Source organism: Scyliorhinus canicula, chromosome 7 (assembly GCF_902713615.1).
Source record: "Scyliorhinus canicula chromosome 7, sScyCan1.1, whole genome shotgun sequence".
In the NCBI taxonomy this organism is placed as follows: Eukaryota; Metazoa; Chordata; class Chondrichthyes; order Carcharhiniformes; family Scyliorhinidae; genus Scyliorhinus; species Scyliorhinus canicula.
Genome location: NC_052152.1, coordinates 146416659 through 146430506, shown reverse-complemented (window position 1 = coordinate 146430506; position 13848 = coordinate 146416659).

Sequence of the window (13848 nt, the reverse complement as noted above, 5' to 3'; positions counted from 1 at the left end):
TTTGTAGTTCTTTGCTTACCAGAGACTGCAAAATGTGCTCCGACGCCATTTTATTGCGGATTTCAGCGTTTTTTCTTTCTAAAAGTTGTAAGTTACCTTTTCTTTCCGATCTGGACTGGATTTCAGCGTTTTGGCTTTGTGAAAAATTCATGTTATTTCTTCTTTTTGATCTGTACTGTGCATTCGCGATTTCCTGATCTTTTTGTGATTTTTTAAGTCTTGCATCACTCAGTCTCTGTGCAGGTTGGACTGTGAGCATGCCTTGCTGTTCAAATTTCTCACAGTACTCTTCAAATTTGTTTAGTAACGTTTGTAAGCTGTTCCTGTCTTCACCTTTTGAGTGTTTAAATCCATTATACACTTTCTTATTGACAGGCCCTTCGATGAGAATTGCTATTTTAATTTTGTCTGAGGCGTCTGCAACATCATTAGCTATGAGATAAAAATCGAACATTTGTTTAAACCTTTTCCAGACATTTCTTACATTACCAGTCGTGTCCAGCTGAGGTGGGTATCCATGCCACATCCTCGAATTAGCGATGTCTTCCCCAGTCGAATGTCCAGCAGGAGATCTCCATGCCATTCTTGGTTGAGATTTCCATGCCATTTTGTGCTTTCTGTATCTGCAGCTGAGTTGTCCTGTCGTAAGCGTCTGAAATCACTCCTAGGTACCATGTGTTGTTCCTCGTGTCTTACTAAAGCTCGCAGTCTCAAGTGTGGAGAAGATGCTTTATTGTGGGTTCGTTCAGTTTCCAGAGCTCGACCTAGAACTACCTTCCAGTGCTAACTACCAGCTTTGCTTGCTGTGTGTCCTGCTTACCAGCCCCCCTGCTGTGAAGAGTGTGTCCTCACTTCCTGTCCTGATCTATTTATCTGGCTCTCCCATGCTCCCTCTAGTGGTCGCTCAGTTGTGTTGCATCTGGTTAACTTGTGATCACCACACACACATTGAAATTCTACCTTCAAGCGGTCAAGGGCCAGCATAGGGCTGGAGCATCAGACTCCATGTGATCTGCTGGATGATCAAGCTATAAGGAGGCTTCGAGGAGCATGTCTCAATGAAATCAAATGAAAAAGCTTGTTGAAATCCTTGAACCCTTTCTGGTTAATGCAAATTTGACAGAGGGTAGGTTGCCATGTTCACTGTCCTTGAACACGACCTCCCTGACATGACATAAAAATCAAGGCTGGTACCTCAGCAGCCTCATCAAATCACTGTAAGACTTCCTGAAGGTAAGATTCCAAAAGATATTTATTTGTGTATGTAGTTGCCATCTTCTTCTAAGAAAACAGATGCTCTGCAGTTCGGTGACCCCCCTGTACTTGATGTTAGCTATGTCAGACCCAACATTCTCCATGATGTGACTGGATCATAATGTCCTTGCATCAGAAGACATGAAGGACGAAGTCATGAATTCAATGAAAAGTAAATTTGACAGTAATATCCATCCTGGATAATGTTATTGCTTTTGTGATGCTTGCATGACACATTAGCAATATTTCAACAGAAAATGGTACGGCATAAACTTGTTCAAGATGTGAATTTATGAGAACTGTTACATTTTATTATTTGTTCTCTTTTCCTTTAAAATGTTCCATTTTGGATTTTGCTATTGCTGAAGCACGCAAGCAGGCTTCCCATGAAACAAACGGTGAGGAAGATGATGCCGCCCCCCCCCCCCCCCCCCCCCCCCCCACACACACACCTTCACGCACCCCCCAGAGAGGTTTCTGGTCTGTTTGCAGACTGCAAACAAAATAACAGCAAAGAGATGGAAAGGCATCTATGAAGACCCAGTTTTGCAGACACTTCGAACTGCCTGATGGCTTCAATGTCAGTGATCCCGAACAAAGGCCTTGGCATCATTGCGCGTCTTCATCGTGCTGAACTCAATGACAAGATCTTGTTCAATTTGACATTTCTTAAGTGCAATAATTTGGCTAGCTGTTGCGATTCACTTTTCCCGCTGGCAGAGCAACCCCACCCGTGGATTTTCCAGTGGTTTAGAGTGGGAAATGGGAATGCAGAATCCCACTGCCAATGAACGGCACGGCGGCGAAAAACATGTCGGACGCGGCTGGGGAACCGGAGAATCCAGCCCTCTGTCAAGCTAAACTCAACATACGTCCAGTATACATAACAGGGTTTTTAATTTACACAGTATTTTTCAGTTAATTGTGCAAATCTAAAACATTGTGTTTTGCTTAAGTGAATAAAACAGTCACGTTGAACGGTAAAATATTAAGTTTGAAGCTTCTTTTGCCAGCGGTGCTTTTGTTCAACAAGGGAAACATTAGAATTTCAAAGTTTCATGGAATAGTGTGGTTTGTACTACATGTTCAATTTCATCAGTTTCAGATAACCCATTGGCACTTAATCAAAAAAAACATGTTTGTTTAAAGTCAATAAAACATTGGTTTTGTAATACAGTTTTGATTACATTTTGTACACTGAACAGTAGATATGTATTTACGAACACATTCAAACAATAGAGTGGTTGAACTTGACTTGCTTGCTAAGTGGAACATGATACAAACTTTCATTTAAAAAAATGACTTGTGCCTTGACTTGGGTAAAACAGCATTTTCTCATACACCTATGTGAACATCCATGTGCAACCACAAAGCTTAAATAACCTTTCTTTCTCTTAGTTCATGCAACCGCTGTGACTTGAACAGAGTTAGACTCAGGCTTCTCAGAGCTCTGTATTGATGACTGAGATGCACTTAACCGATGCCCTCTGGGTTTTGGAGCTTTTGGGAAGTCACCATTTCTATGTCCACTTCCATATCATTCCTCTCCTTGCATGGCCACATTTCACTGCCTCCCTTCTGGTGGTGCAGATCAGCATGGAGGAAGACAGGAATAACGTCTCAGAAATGCTAAGGAAATATGGGTCTAATGAGAAGGAAGAGTTGAAGGAAATTAGTATTACTAGGAAAATAGTGCTGGAACTGAAACTGAAAAATCCCCAGGGCTTGATAATCTACATCCCAGGGTACTAAAGGGGTAGCCATGGATATAAAGGATGCTTTGGTTGTCTACTTCTAAAATTCTGTAGATTCTGGAACAGTCACAGCAGATTGGAGGATGGCAAATATAACCCTGCTATATAACAAAGGATGGAGGGAGAAAAGCGTGTTAGTCTAATGTTAGTAGTAGGGAAAATGCTAGAGTCTAATTACAGGGAATAGAGTAATATTTGCTTTATAAAACAGATTTGGTTCCTGTTAGAACCCCTTCAGACTCTGGCTGAATATTTTCCAAATGCTGGTTCACCGTATTTCAGCTTCTTCCTTGTCCCCAGACAAGACTGCTCTGCTTTACATATTATTTTGCTTTTATAGCTATCCTACTGTGAGAGAATTGTGGAGTCCATGTGAACAGATCATCTCTTATCGCTCCAAAGCCTTCTCCAAAACTGACTCTCTGCAGTCCTTGGCTCCACTCAGCAATGGCATCACCTCCCCCAAGCTGAAACACAAATTACCTCTGCAGACCAAAAGTACCTTAACTTCCCAGGGACTTTCCCCCGTCAAACCAGAGTGCATTAGCCTAGACTGAAAACCACATTCCTTTGGTCAATTTCACCTTCTGGCACCTGGAAACTCGCTGGTCCTATAAAATAGGATTTGTTTTTTTAAAATGACCATTGCAATCAAACACACTGTAACCCCAGGCTTTCAACCCTTAAATTGTTCCAACATTTAGAAACCAATATTTCTAAAATCCTGCATTTATAAAAATGTATAAAATTCTGCCAGGGCTGGACAGACTGGGCACAGGGATGTCTCAAGATATGGGATAGGCCATTTAGGCTCTAAGATGAGGAGAAACTTCATCACTCAGAGGGTGGTGAACCAGTGGAATTCTCGACCACAGAAGGTTGTGGAGGCCAAATCACTGAATATATTTAAGAAGGAATTAGGTGGATTTCTAGATGCTAAAGGCACCAAGGAGTATAAGGAGGGTGTGGGAGTATGGTGTTGTGATAGAGGATCAATAATAATCATTTTGAATGGCAGAGCAAGCTTGGGTAGCCGAATGGCCTATGTCTGTTCCTATTTTCTATGTTTCTATGTCCTGCGAAGTCAACGTTTCAGACAGACCTCTTAGCTCTTTCTTCAATCGAGGTCAATCTGCTTGTAAGTTCTACCAGTTCAACACAAGTCGTTGCTCCTTGGTACAGCATTGGTGTCCAATTGAGCAGACGTCGAAGAATGTCAGCCCTCTGTTTCAGACTTACCGGTGCTGTTACCATCACCACTGTCTGATCTTGTTGTCTATTCCCTCACTTCTTGAAACATGACATCCAGCGATGAATCGTGAACCGGGGCACCGCCTTTCTATGTCTTACATCCATGGTCCTACTCCCTCCCCGCCTTCCACCCACCAACCAAACTGGAAATGTTCATTCAGTAATGCATGAATGATACAGAATCACTGGGTGGCCTGGTGGGGTCCTTTTAAATAGATTTCTGCATTAGACACATCATCCTTTCTTCCCTCCCATTTTCACTACGGCTGCTAGGCCCATCCTGGGCCAAGAATTGGCGGGCCAGCCGCGAGGAGCGGCCCTTGACCGGCGCCACGCCAACCACGCCGGTGCCAATGCCGCCGATTCTCCGCTCTGCGGAGAATCGCGTGCCGGTGTCGGGGGGGGCGTGGCCCGGTCGCCGGGATTCTCTGGCCTGGCTGAGAGAATCCCACACCAAGTTTCCTCATGTGGCAGAATCTAGGACTAAGGGTCACTGTTTAAAAATAAAGGTTTGCCCATTTAAAACAGAGATAAGGCAATTGCGTTTTTCACTCAGAAAGTTGAGAGTTTTTGGAACTTTGTTCTTGAACAGGTAGTGGAAGCAGGTCTTTGAATTTTTTTTGCAGACTGGATAGATTTTTGGTAAGCAAAGGGTTGATAGATTATCGAGGGTAGCCAGGATGCAGATTTGAAGTTAATATCTTATCAGCCGTGATCTTATTAAATGGTGAAATAGGCCTTATAACATTGTTTTACATGAACCTGGACTTTGCTTGCTGCCATGCAGTCATTAACAAACCTGAAAGTTATATTAGGGCAGCACGGTAGTATGGTGGTTAGCATAAATGCTTCACAGCTCCAGGGTCCCAGGTTCGATTCCCGGCTGGGTCACTGTCTGTGCGGAGTCTGCACGTCCTCCCCGTGTGTGCGTGGGTTTCCTCCGGGTGCTCTGGTTTCCTCCCACATTCCAAAGATGTGAGGGTTAGGTGGATTGGCCATGCTAAATTGCCCGTAGTGTCCTAAAAAGTAAGGTAAGGGGGGGGGGGGGGGGTTGCTGGGTTACGGGTAAAGGGTGGATACGTGGGTTTGAGTAGGGTGATCATGGCTCGGCACAACATCGAGGGCCGAAGGGCCTGTTCTGTGCTGTACTGTTCTATGTTCTATGTTCTATATTGAATTAGGTGGCTGCATTAAAAAGCCACACTTAGATGTGTTGAAAATTCTTCCAGGTTTCTTACCTGACTGTGGCGGTATGATTTGCATAGCTGTCTGCCATTGGTGCAGAACATTGGCTTACCATTGGCCCTGGTCGGTCATGTGCCTCTCGACCGATTGGTTGAGACCAGTCATGTGACGGCTCCCCGATTGGTCGAGAGGCTGAGTTAACTCCGCCTCCAGAGCGAGGTATAAATACCCAGAACGCCCGGCGGTCATCCATTTACTGTAGTCGACCGCAGGGCTAACTTCTAGCTTACTAAAGCCTAACTTTTGTACAGCAACTCGTCTCGCGTTCGATTGATGGTTCATCAATTTAATAAGCTAGAATTTTAAAGATGGAGCTCCGGATCAAGCCCGAATGCCTCCGCATCAGCCCGCAAACTCAGAAAGCTTCAGAAATCTTTAAACATTGGCTGGCATGTTTCGATGGATACCTGGCGTCCGCAAACACCCCCCCCCACCATGGCACAGAAGCTTCACATCCTCCACTCCAGCGTGGGCACGGCGGCCTACGCGATGATTGCGGAGGAAAAAGATTATGATGCGGCCATGCTAAAGCTGAATGGACAGTTTCTTAAACCGGTAAACAGAGTATTCGCCCGACATCTGCTGGCCACCAGACAACAGCTCCCCGGTGAGTCATTTGACGATTTTTACCAGGCCCTCGCTGTCCTGGGGAGGAATTGCTCCTGCCTCCAAGTTTCAGCCACGGAGCACATGGAACCTCTGATTAGAGATGCTTACGTGGCTGGGATGCAGTCTGCCGCTATCTGCCAGCGGATGCTGGAGAAAGATGACCTCAGCCTAACTGAGGCACGGACTCTCTCCACCTCTCTGGAGGTCGCCAATTTAAACGCCCGTGCCTATGTACCCAGCCACACTGCAGCACCCTGGGCCTCCTGGCACGCTTCCCCACCGCCATCCGCCGCTCCCGACCCCCCTCAGGCCTGCACCGCAGGACGCCGCGACAAGTCCGTGGGGCCCCGCTGCTATTTCTGTGGGTTCGCTAAACACCCTCGCCCGCGCTGCCCGGCCCGCTCCGCCCTCTGTAAGAGCTGCGGGAAGAAGGGTCACTTTTCATCCGTCTGCCAGGCCAAATCGGTCGCTGCGCCCTCCGGGCCTTGCGGACCCTTCCAGTACACCGCGCCAATCTCTCCCCCCCCCGCCCCCGGGCCCGTGTGCCCGGCCTGCGCGCCTCCCCCTCTCCTCCGGGCCCTTCCGGGCCCTTCCAGTGCACCGCGCATCTCTCTCCTCGCCGCCCCCGGGCTCTTGCGCCTGGCCTGCGCCTCTCTGCCCCCTCTATCAGCCGCTTCGGTCAGCCTGCCGGCACCGCTAACCCCGCCCCCAGCAACCACGAGGGCACCGTGGGCGCCGCCATCTTGGGCCCCGGACGCCACGTGCGGGTCCTGGGCGCCGCCATCTTGGGGCGGCGACTCCACGTGCGGGTCCTGGGCGCCGCCATCTTGGGGCGCCGACTCCACGTGCGGGTCCTGGGCGCCGCCATCTTGGGGCGCCGACTCCACGCGCGGGTCCTGGGCGCCGCCATCTTGGGACCCCGACTCCACGTGCGGATCCTGGGCACCACCATCCTGGACTGGCACGCAAGGTTCTGCCAGCAACTACTTGGCCGACGACGACTACGACGATGGTTCTTCTCCACGGCTCGCGCCAATTCAACTCGACCAATCACGGCCACACACGCTCACCAAAACAACGATGCTGATCCACCTCAACGGCCATGAGACGGGCTGCCTGCTGGACTCCGGGAGCACGGAAAGCTTCGTTCACCCTGCCACGGTAAGACGCTGTGAGCTCCCTGTCCATCCGGTAAAGCACAAAATTGGGTTAGCCTCAGGTTCGCACTCCGTCCGCATCACCGGCTGCTGCATCGCGGACCTCACCGTCCAAGGGAAGGTTTTTAAAAATTACAAACTCGTTGTCCTCCCTGACCTTTGCGAACCGGCACTCCTAGGACTGGACTTCCCGTGCAACCTGCAGAGCTTGACCTTCCAATTTGGCGGCCCTATACCCCCCTCACTGTCTGCAGCCTCGCGTCCCTCAAAGTGGACCCCCCCTCTTTGTTTGCTAATCTCACCCCCGATTGCAAACCCGTCGCGACACGGAGCAGACGGTACAGCGCCCAGGACCGGACCTTCATCAGGTCCGAGGTCCAGAGGTTGCTGAAGGAAGGGGTCATCGAGGCCAGCAACAGTCCCTGGCGAGCCCAAGTACTGGTGGTCCGGACTGGGGAGAAAAACCGAATGGTCATCGACTATTTTTTTTTTAAAATTTAGATTAGCCAATTATTTTTTCCAATTAAGGGGCAATTTAGCGTGGCCAATCCACCTACTCTGCACATTTTTGGGTTGTGGGGGTGAAACCCACGCAGACACGGGGAGAACGTGCAAACTCCACACGGACAGTGACCCAGAGCCGGGATCGAACCTGGGACCTCAGCGCCGTGAGACGGTTGTGCTAACCACTAGGCCACCGTGCTGCCCTTGGTCATCGACTATAGCCAGACCATCAACCGGTTTTACGCAACTGGACGCGTATCCTCTCCCCCATATTTCCACCATGGTAAACGATATCGCGAAATACAAAGTCTTCTCCACTGTGGACCTTAAGTCCGCTTATCACCAGCTCCCCATCCGCGCGAGTGACCGCAAGTACACCGCGTTCAAGGTTGATGGGCGCCTCTACCACTTCCTTAGGGTTCCATTAGGTGTCACAAATGGGGTCTCGGTCTTCCAACAGGAGGTGGACTGAATGGTCGACAAGTACGGATTATGGGCTACCTTCCCGTATCTTGATAATGTCACCACCTGCGGCCACGACCAGCAGGACCATGACGCCAACCTCCGGAAATTTCTCCAAACCAACCGCAAAACTCCTTAACCTCACATACAATAAGGATAAGTGCGTGTTTAGCACCGACCGTCTAGCCATCCTCGGCTACGTAGTGCGTAACGGAGTGATAGGCCCCGATCCTGAATGCATGCGCCCCCTGATGGAACTCCCTCTCCCCAATACGCTCAAATCCCTCAAACGCTGCCTGGGTTTCTTCGCTTACTACGCCCAATGGGTTCCCAATTACGCCGACAAGGCTCGTCCCCTCATTCAAACCACGACCTTCCTACCGTCGACAGAGGCCTGCCAGGCCTTTAGCTGCATCAAAGCGGACATCGGCACGATGCGCGCCATCGACGAGTCCCTCCCCTTCCAGGTCGAGAGCGACGCATCAGAAGTAGCTCTGGCGGCCACCCTGAACCAAGCGGGCAGACCCGTGACCTTCTTCCCCAGAACCCTCCAGGCTTCCGAACTCCACCACTCCTCTGTGGAAAAGGAAGCCCAGGCCATAGTCGAAGCTATGCGACATTGGAGGAACTATTTGGCCGGCAGGAAGTTTACCCTCCTCACAGATCAACGGTCAGTGGCCTTCATGTTTGATAATGCACAAAGGGGCAAGATTAAGAATGACAAGATCTTACGGTGGCAGATCGAGTTGTCCACGTACAACTATGAGATCTTGTATCGTCCTGGGAAGCTCAGTGAGCCTCCTGATTCCCTGTCCCGCGGTACCTGCGCCAGCGCGCAGATAGACTGCCTCCGCTCCCTCCACGCGGACCTCTGCCATCCAGGGGTGACCCGTTTCTACCATTTCATAAAGGCCCGCAACCTGCCTTTCTCCATCGAGGAAGTCAGGACAGTAACCCGTGACTGCCACATCTGCGCAGAGTGCAAACCGCACTTCTACCGCCCCGAGCGCGCACATCTGATCAAAGCATCCCGCCCCTTCGAACGTCTCAGCATTGACTTCAAGGGGCCCTTTCCCTCTAGCAACCGCAACATTTACTTCCTGGCGGTAATCGACGAATACTCCCGCTTCCCCTTCGCCATTCCCTGCCCCGACATGACCACATCGACCGTCATTAAGGCCCTCCTCTCCATCTTCTCCCTGTTCGGCTACCCCGCATACATACATAGCGATCGGGGGTCCTCATTTATGAGCGACGAGCTGCGTCAATTCCTGCTCAACAGGGGCATAGCCTCTAGCAGGATGACCAGCAATAACCCTCGGCGTAACGGACAGGTCGAGCGGGGGAATGGTACCATCTGGAAGACCATAATGGCCCTCCGGTCCAGAGATCTCCCTATTTCCCGATGGCAAGAGGTTATCCCCGATGCCCTACATTCTATCCGCTCACTCCTCTGTACCACAACAAATCAGACACCTCATGAACGTCTTCTTGTTTTCACCAGGAAGTCGTCCTCCGGAGCCCCTCTCCCGACGTGGCTGGCCACCCCCGGACCCATCTTGCTCTGGAAGCATGTGCGGGTGCACAAGTCCGACCAGTGGGTGGAACAAGTCCAGTTACTCCATGCTAACCCGCAGTATGCGTACGTGGAGTGCCCTGACGGTCGGCAGGACACGGTCTCCCTCCGGGACCTGGCACCCGCCGGCGTGCGGCCTTCCCCGCCTTCACCACAGACCGCCCCCCCTGTTTTTTCCCCCCAGCGCCCCACCCAGGCCACCCCTTCCCCATCCATGGCGTCTCCACCACCAGCCCGGGTGACGGAGACTGTTCAAGGACCATCGCTCCCGGACTCCAGGACATCAGCGGAACCATCACCATCGACTGAACCAACGTCACCAACTCCACTGTGGCGGTCTGCCAGGACGTCACGGGCAATGAAAAGGCTGATCGAGTCTATTTAATTTTCAACAACTCCATGGACCTTATATGGACAATATGTACTATTGTTAATTGTCTGGGCCAGTGGGAAGCCAACATTTTTTTTCTCCCTTCTCTGGCTGCTACTCATACCACCAGTTCTCCCCCCCCCCCCCCCCCCCCCCCCGGCTCTCGTTGATACCCACCCCCCACCCCCCGGCTTCTTTCTCCGCAAGGGGTGAATGTGGTGGTATGATTTACATAGCTGTCTGCCATTGGTGCAGAACACTGGCTTACCATTGGCCCTGGTCGGTCATGTGCCTCTCGACTGATTGGTTGAGACCAGTCATGTGACGGCTCCCCGATTGGTCGAGAGGCTGAGTTAACCCCGCCTCCAGAGCGAGGTATAAATACCCAGAACGCCCGGCGGTCATCCATTTACTGTAGTCGACCGCAGGGCTAACTTCTAGCTTATTAAAGCCTAATCTTTGTACAGCAACTCGTCTCGCGTTCGATTGATGGTTCATCACTGACAACACATTCGCCCTTCTTCTAACACACCTCAGAATGCTCTCGGAGCCATTACACTTTCTCCCTTTGGGGGTACTGCATGATTTGCTTAGTGCTTCCAGCATTTTTGGGTTTCATTTCAGATTTCCAGCAGACACAGTGGGCGAGATTCTCCCAAAACGGGAGAAATCGTAAGGCTGGCGTCAAACCCGGGCAGGTTTGACGCCAGCGCGCCCCTTCCCGACCGGGAACCGATTCTGGTCCCCGGTCGGGGCTAGCAGCCCGACGCCGTAGGCCCCGGCATGATGGGCTTAACGAATATCGTTAAGCCCGCTTGCCGGAGTTAGCGCCGGCTGACGCGTCTTATGACGTCAGCCGCGCATGCGCAGATTGGAAGACTCCAACCCGCACATGCGCGGATGTCGTCATCGCGTATTTGCGTGAAACCCGCGCATGCGCGGGCCGTGTTGCCCCTCAGCCGCCCCGCGAATGGATACTGCGGGGCGGCGGAAGGAGAAAGAGTGCGCGGGCATCGGGCCCGCTGCCCGCGATCGGTGCCCACCGATCGCGGGCCCATGGCACCCTTGGCACGGCCGTGGTACTGCCGTGCCAATCGGTGCCATGGTTATAAAAAGCGAGTTTGTGACGCCGTTTTTACGAACGGCCAGACCAGGTGTGTTTGCCGTTCGTAAAAACGGCGTAAAGGGCTGGGACTTCGGCCCATCGAACAGCTGTGAATCGCTGCCGGCCGTAAAAAAACGGCGGCAGCGATTCGGGTCGGGAGTTGGGCGGGGGGTGGGGGAGAATAGCGGGAGGGCGGGAAAAATGTCGGGAAGGCCCTCCCGCTATTCTCCGACCCGTCGTGGGGGTCGGAGAATTTCGCCCAGTATTCTGCTTTTGCGACAACTCTGAGTTTGCTAATCACTGGTCAAAGGCCATGTCTTGTTTCGGCAGTGATAATACCATCATATTGGGTAGCTCCATTCCTCAGTGATACCACAGCTTTTACATCAATGAGTCACAAAAACCTAATTTGCCTCACTGCAGAAGTTGCGGAACAACTGAGCCATTAAGGTTGGTGACGGAGCTTGTCCTAATTATCAAGAAATCCTGCTAAATAACCGTTGCCCGCCACGGATAGCTTTACCTACAAGTCCTGGTGACCACAGCGGTTAAACAAATCAAACAACCAATTACACAAAGGTAATGCAGCTGATTTAATATTATGCACTGTTAATATAAGCTCATTTATCTTACAATACAATCACACAAGATGATTGCTGAAGGGGGATTACGCTAGATGTCAGGCTTTTCATTTATAAACACAGCGAGTGTTCAAGTGACCAGCATTCAGCAAGTGTTCAAGTGACCAGGATTCTCCTGTGAAATCACAATCACACAGTAGCACAGTCCCTCCAACCACAGTAAAACAGACCCGCCCCCCACCATGCCTAAAATAATCTCATCATCAGAAGTAGCTCCTTTCACCCTTTTAAACTGATGAAAATCTATTTTTCATTTGATTGCCGAAGTAACAGTGATCGTCTCACTGCAAGCGTCTGGCCTTTAAGTTTGAAGGGTAAACTATTGAAGCATGAGGAAATATGAGCATCAATTCTGCTGAAATGCTCAGTGCTTCGCTCATTCCCAACTGGAGGCAACTGTCTACTTTAGTAGATACTGATAGGGGTTTTGCTCATGGTCATAAAAATATAGAAATGTCGGTTTGACATTCCAATTACGACATGAATTTAAAATAGGGTAGAACTCTCTTATTATCAGATAGCTTTATGATCCAAGTGCACTGTATCATTAGAGGTTCATTCCTTTAACTGTGTTAAAAATACACAGATTGCAACAAATACTCTGCAATTGCATCTACTTGATGTGCTCTGTGAATAAAAATCTACATTTAATAAAAAAATAAAATGTTCAGCCCTGTGAAACTTTAATTCCCGAATCTGCCACACTGCAAGCCTCTCAGGCCTCAGATGTAAACCAGACGTGACAAAAAATGAGTTAAGGATCTACGAATACTCTGTCAGTTGTCTTTCAGGAGCCATTCTAACCTTCACCCTCAATCTTCCGTACTCAGAACTAAGCCCCTCTCCCCTCGTTAATGTAAGACTCTTCCTAATAATGTTGATATAAAGAGGAAATTATGGAATTGTACAGTAATTTTTCCATAACTCACTCCTTCTGCACATCGAAGTGTTCAATATCTAATCATTTATGGTGTTTGGTTATGATGTGAAAATTGATAAGAAACATACTTGACTGCATGCACTGAGCATCATTGCGTGTTAAGAGAACAGAGTTTGTTTACACATGTGCACAAAAGAATGACTGGGGAGATGAAGCCTACACAGACCACTTAATTATAAATATGGCCTGAGTTTTAAGCTTGGAATGGGTTTGGAGTGGGGGGGGGGGGGGGGGGGGGGGGGCTGCTGGAGGGCACAGAGGCATAAAATCAGAGCAGAAGTTTGACGTCTTCATGCTGTTTCCAGATGTTACTGACAGTTGCCAACTTTGTTCTTTATTTCTTTGTGTGATGTGATGTTGAGACCAATGACTCACCTGTGAGGCCATTTCAGAGGGCAGGGGGGTCACATCGGCGTGCAGGGTGGTGACTCTCGCAGTCACCCATCTAGAGAGCCAGTATGCCACACTATTGAGGGGGTACAGAGGCCATGGACACTCAATGGCAGAAAATTAGGAAAAGATGCCAGCACTATGTGGAGAAGGTGGAGTTGCTGCCAGATTGCCACTGGGGCAGAGGCACATGCTCTAGTAAGAGTCTCACATATTGTGCTGGTCTGTTGTGCACTGCACAGCCTAACACTACAGAAAGCTGATGAGTTGAACAACAAGGGTAACACAAACCATGATACCTCCTCCAATGATGTGGATGTGGTTGGTAACCAGGCAATACAAGATGAGGGACTCGACTGGCCACAGGCAAGGCGAAACACAAAACAATCAAGGGAAGCACTGGAGATATTAATACACGCATTGTTCTTATGACACTCATACTCTTTTACCTTTTAGAAATATTCCAATAAAGTGACACCTTCATGCAGTCCTGCTGTCAGCTCCTTTGTTTTACATTCCAATGCCCTGTGTTCAGGTGCACTGTAGATTGGCAAGGCTGAGGAGCTGAACAGGCGCGGCTTAGTCCATTG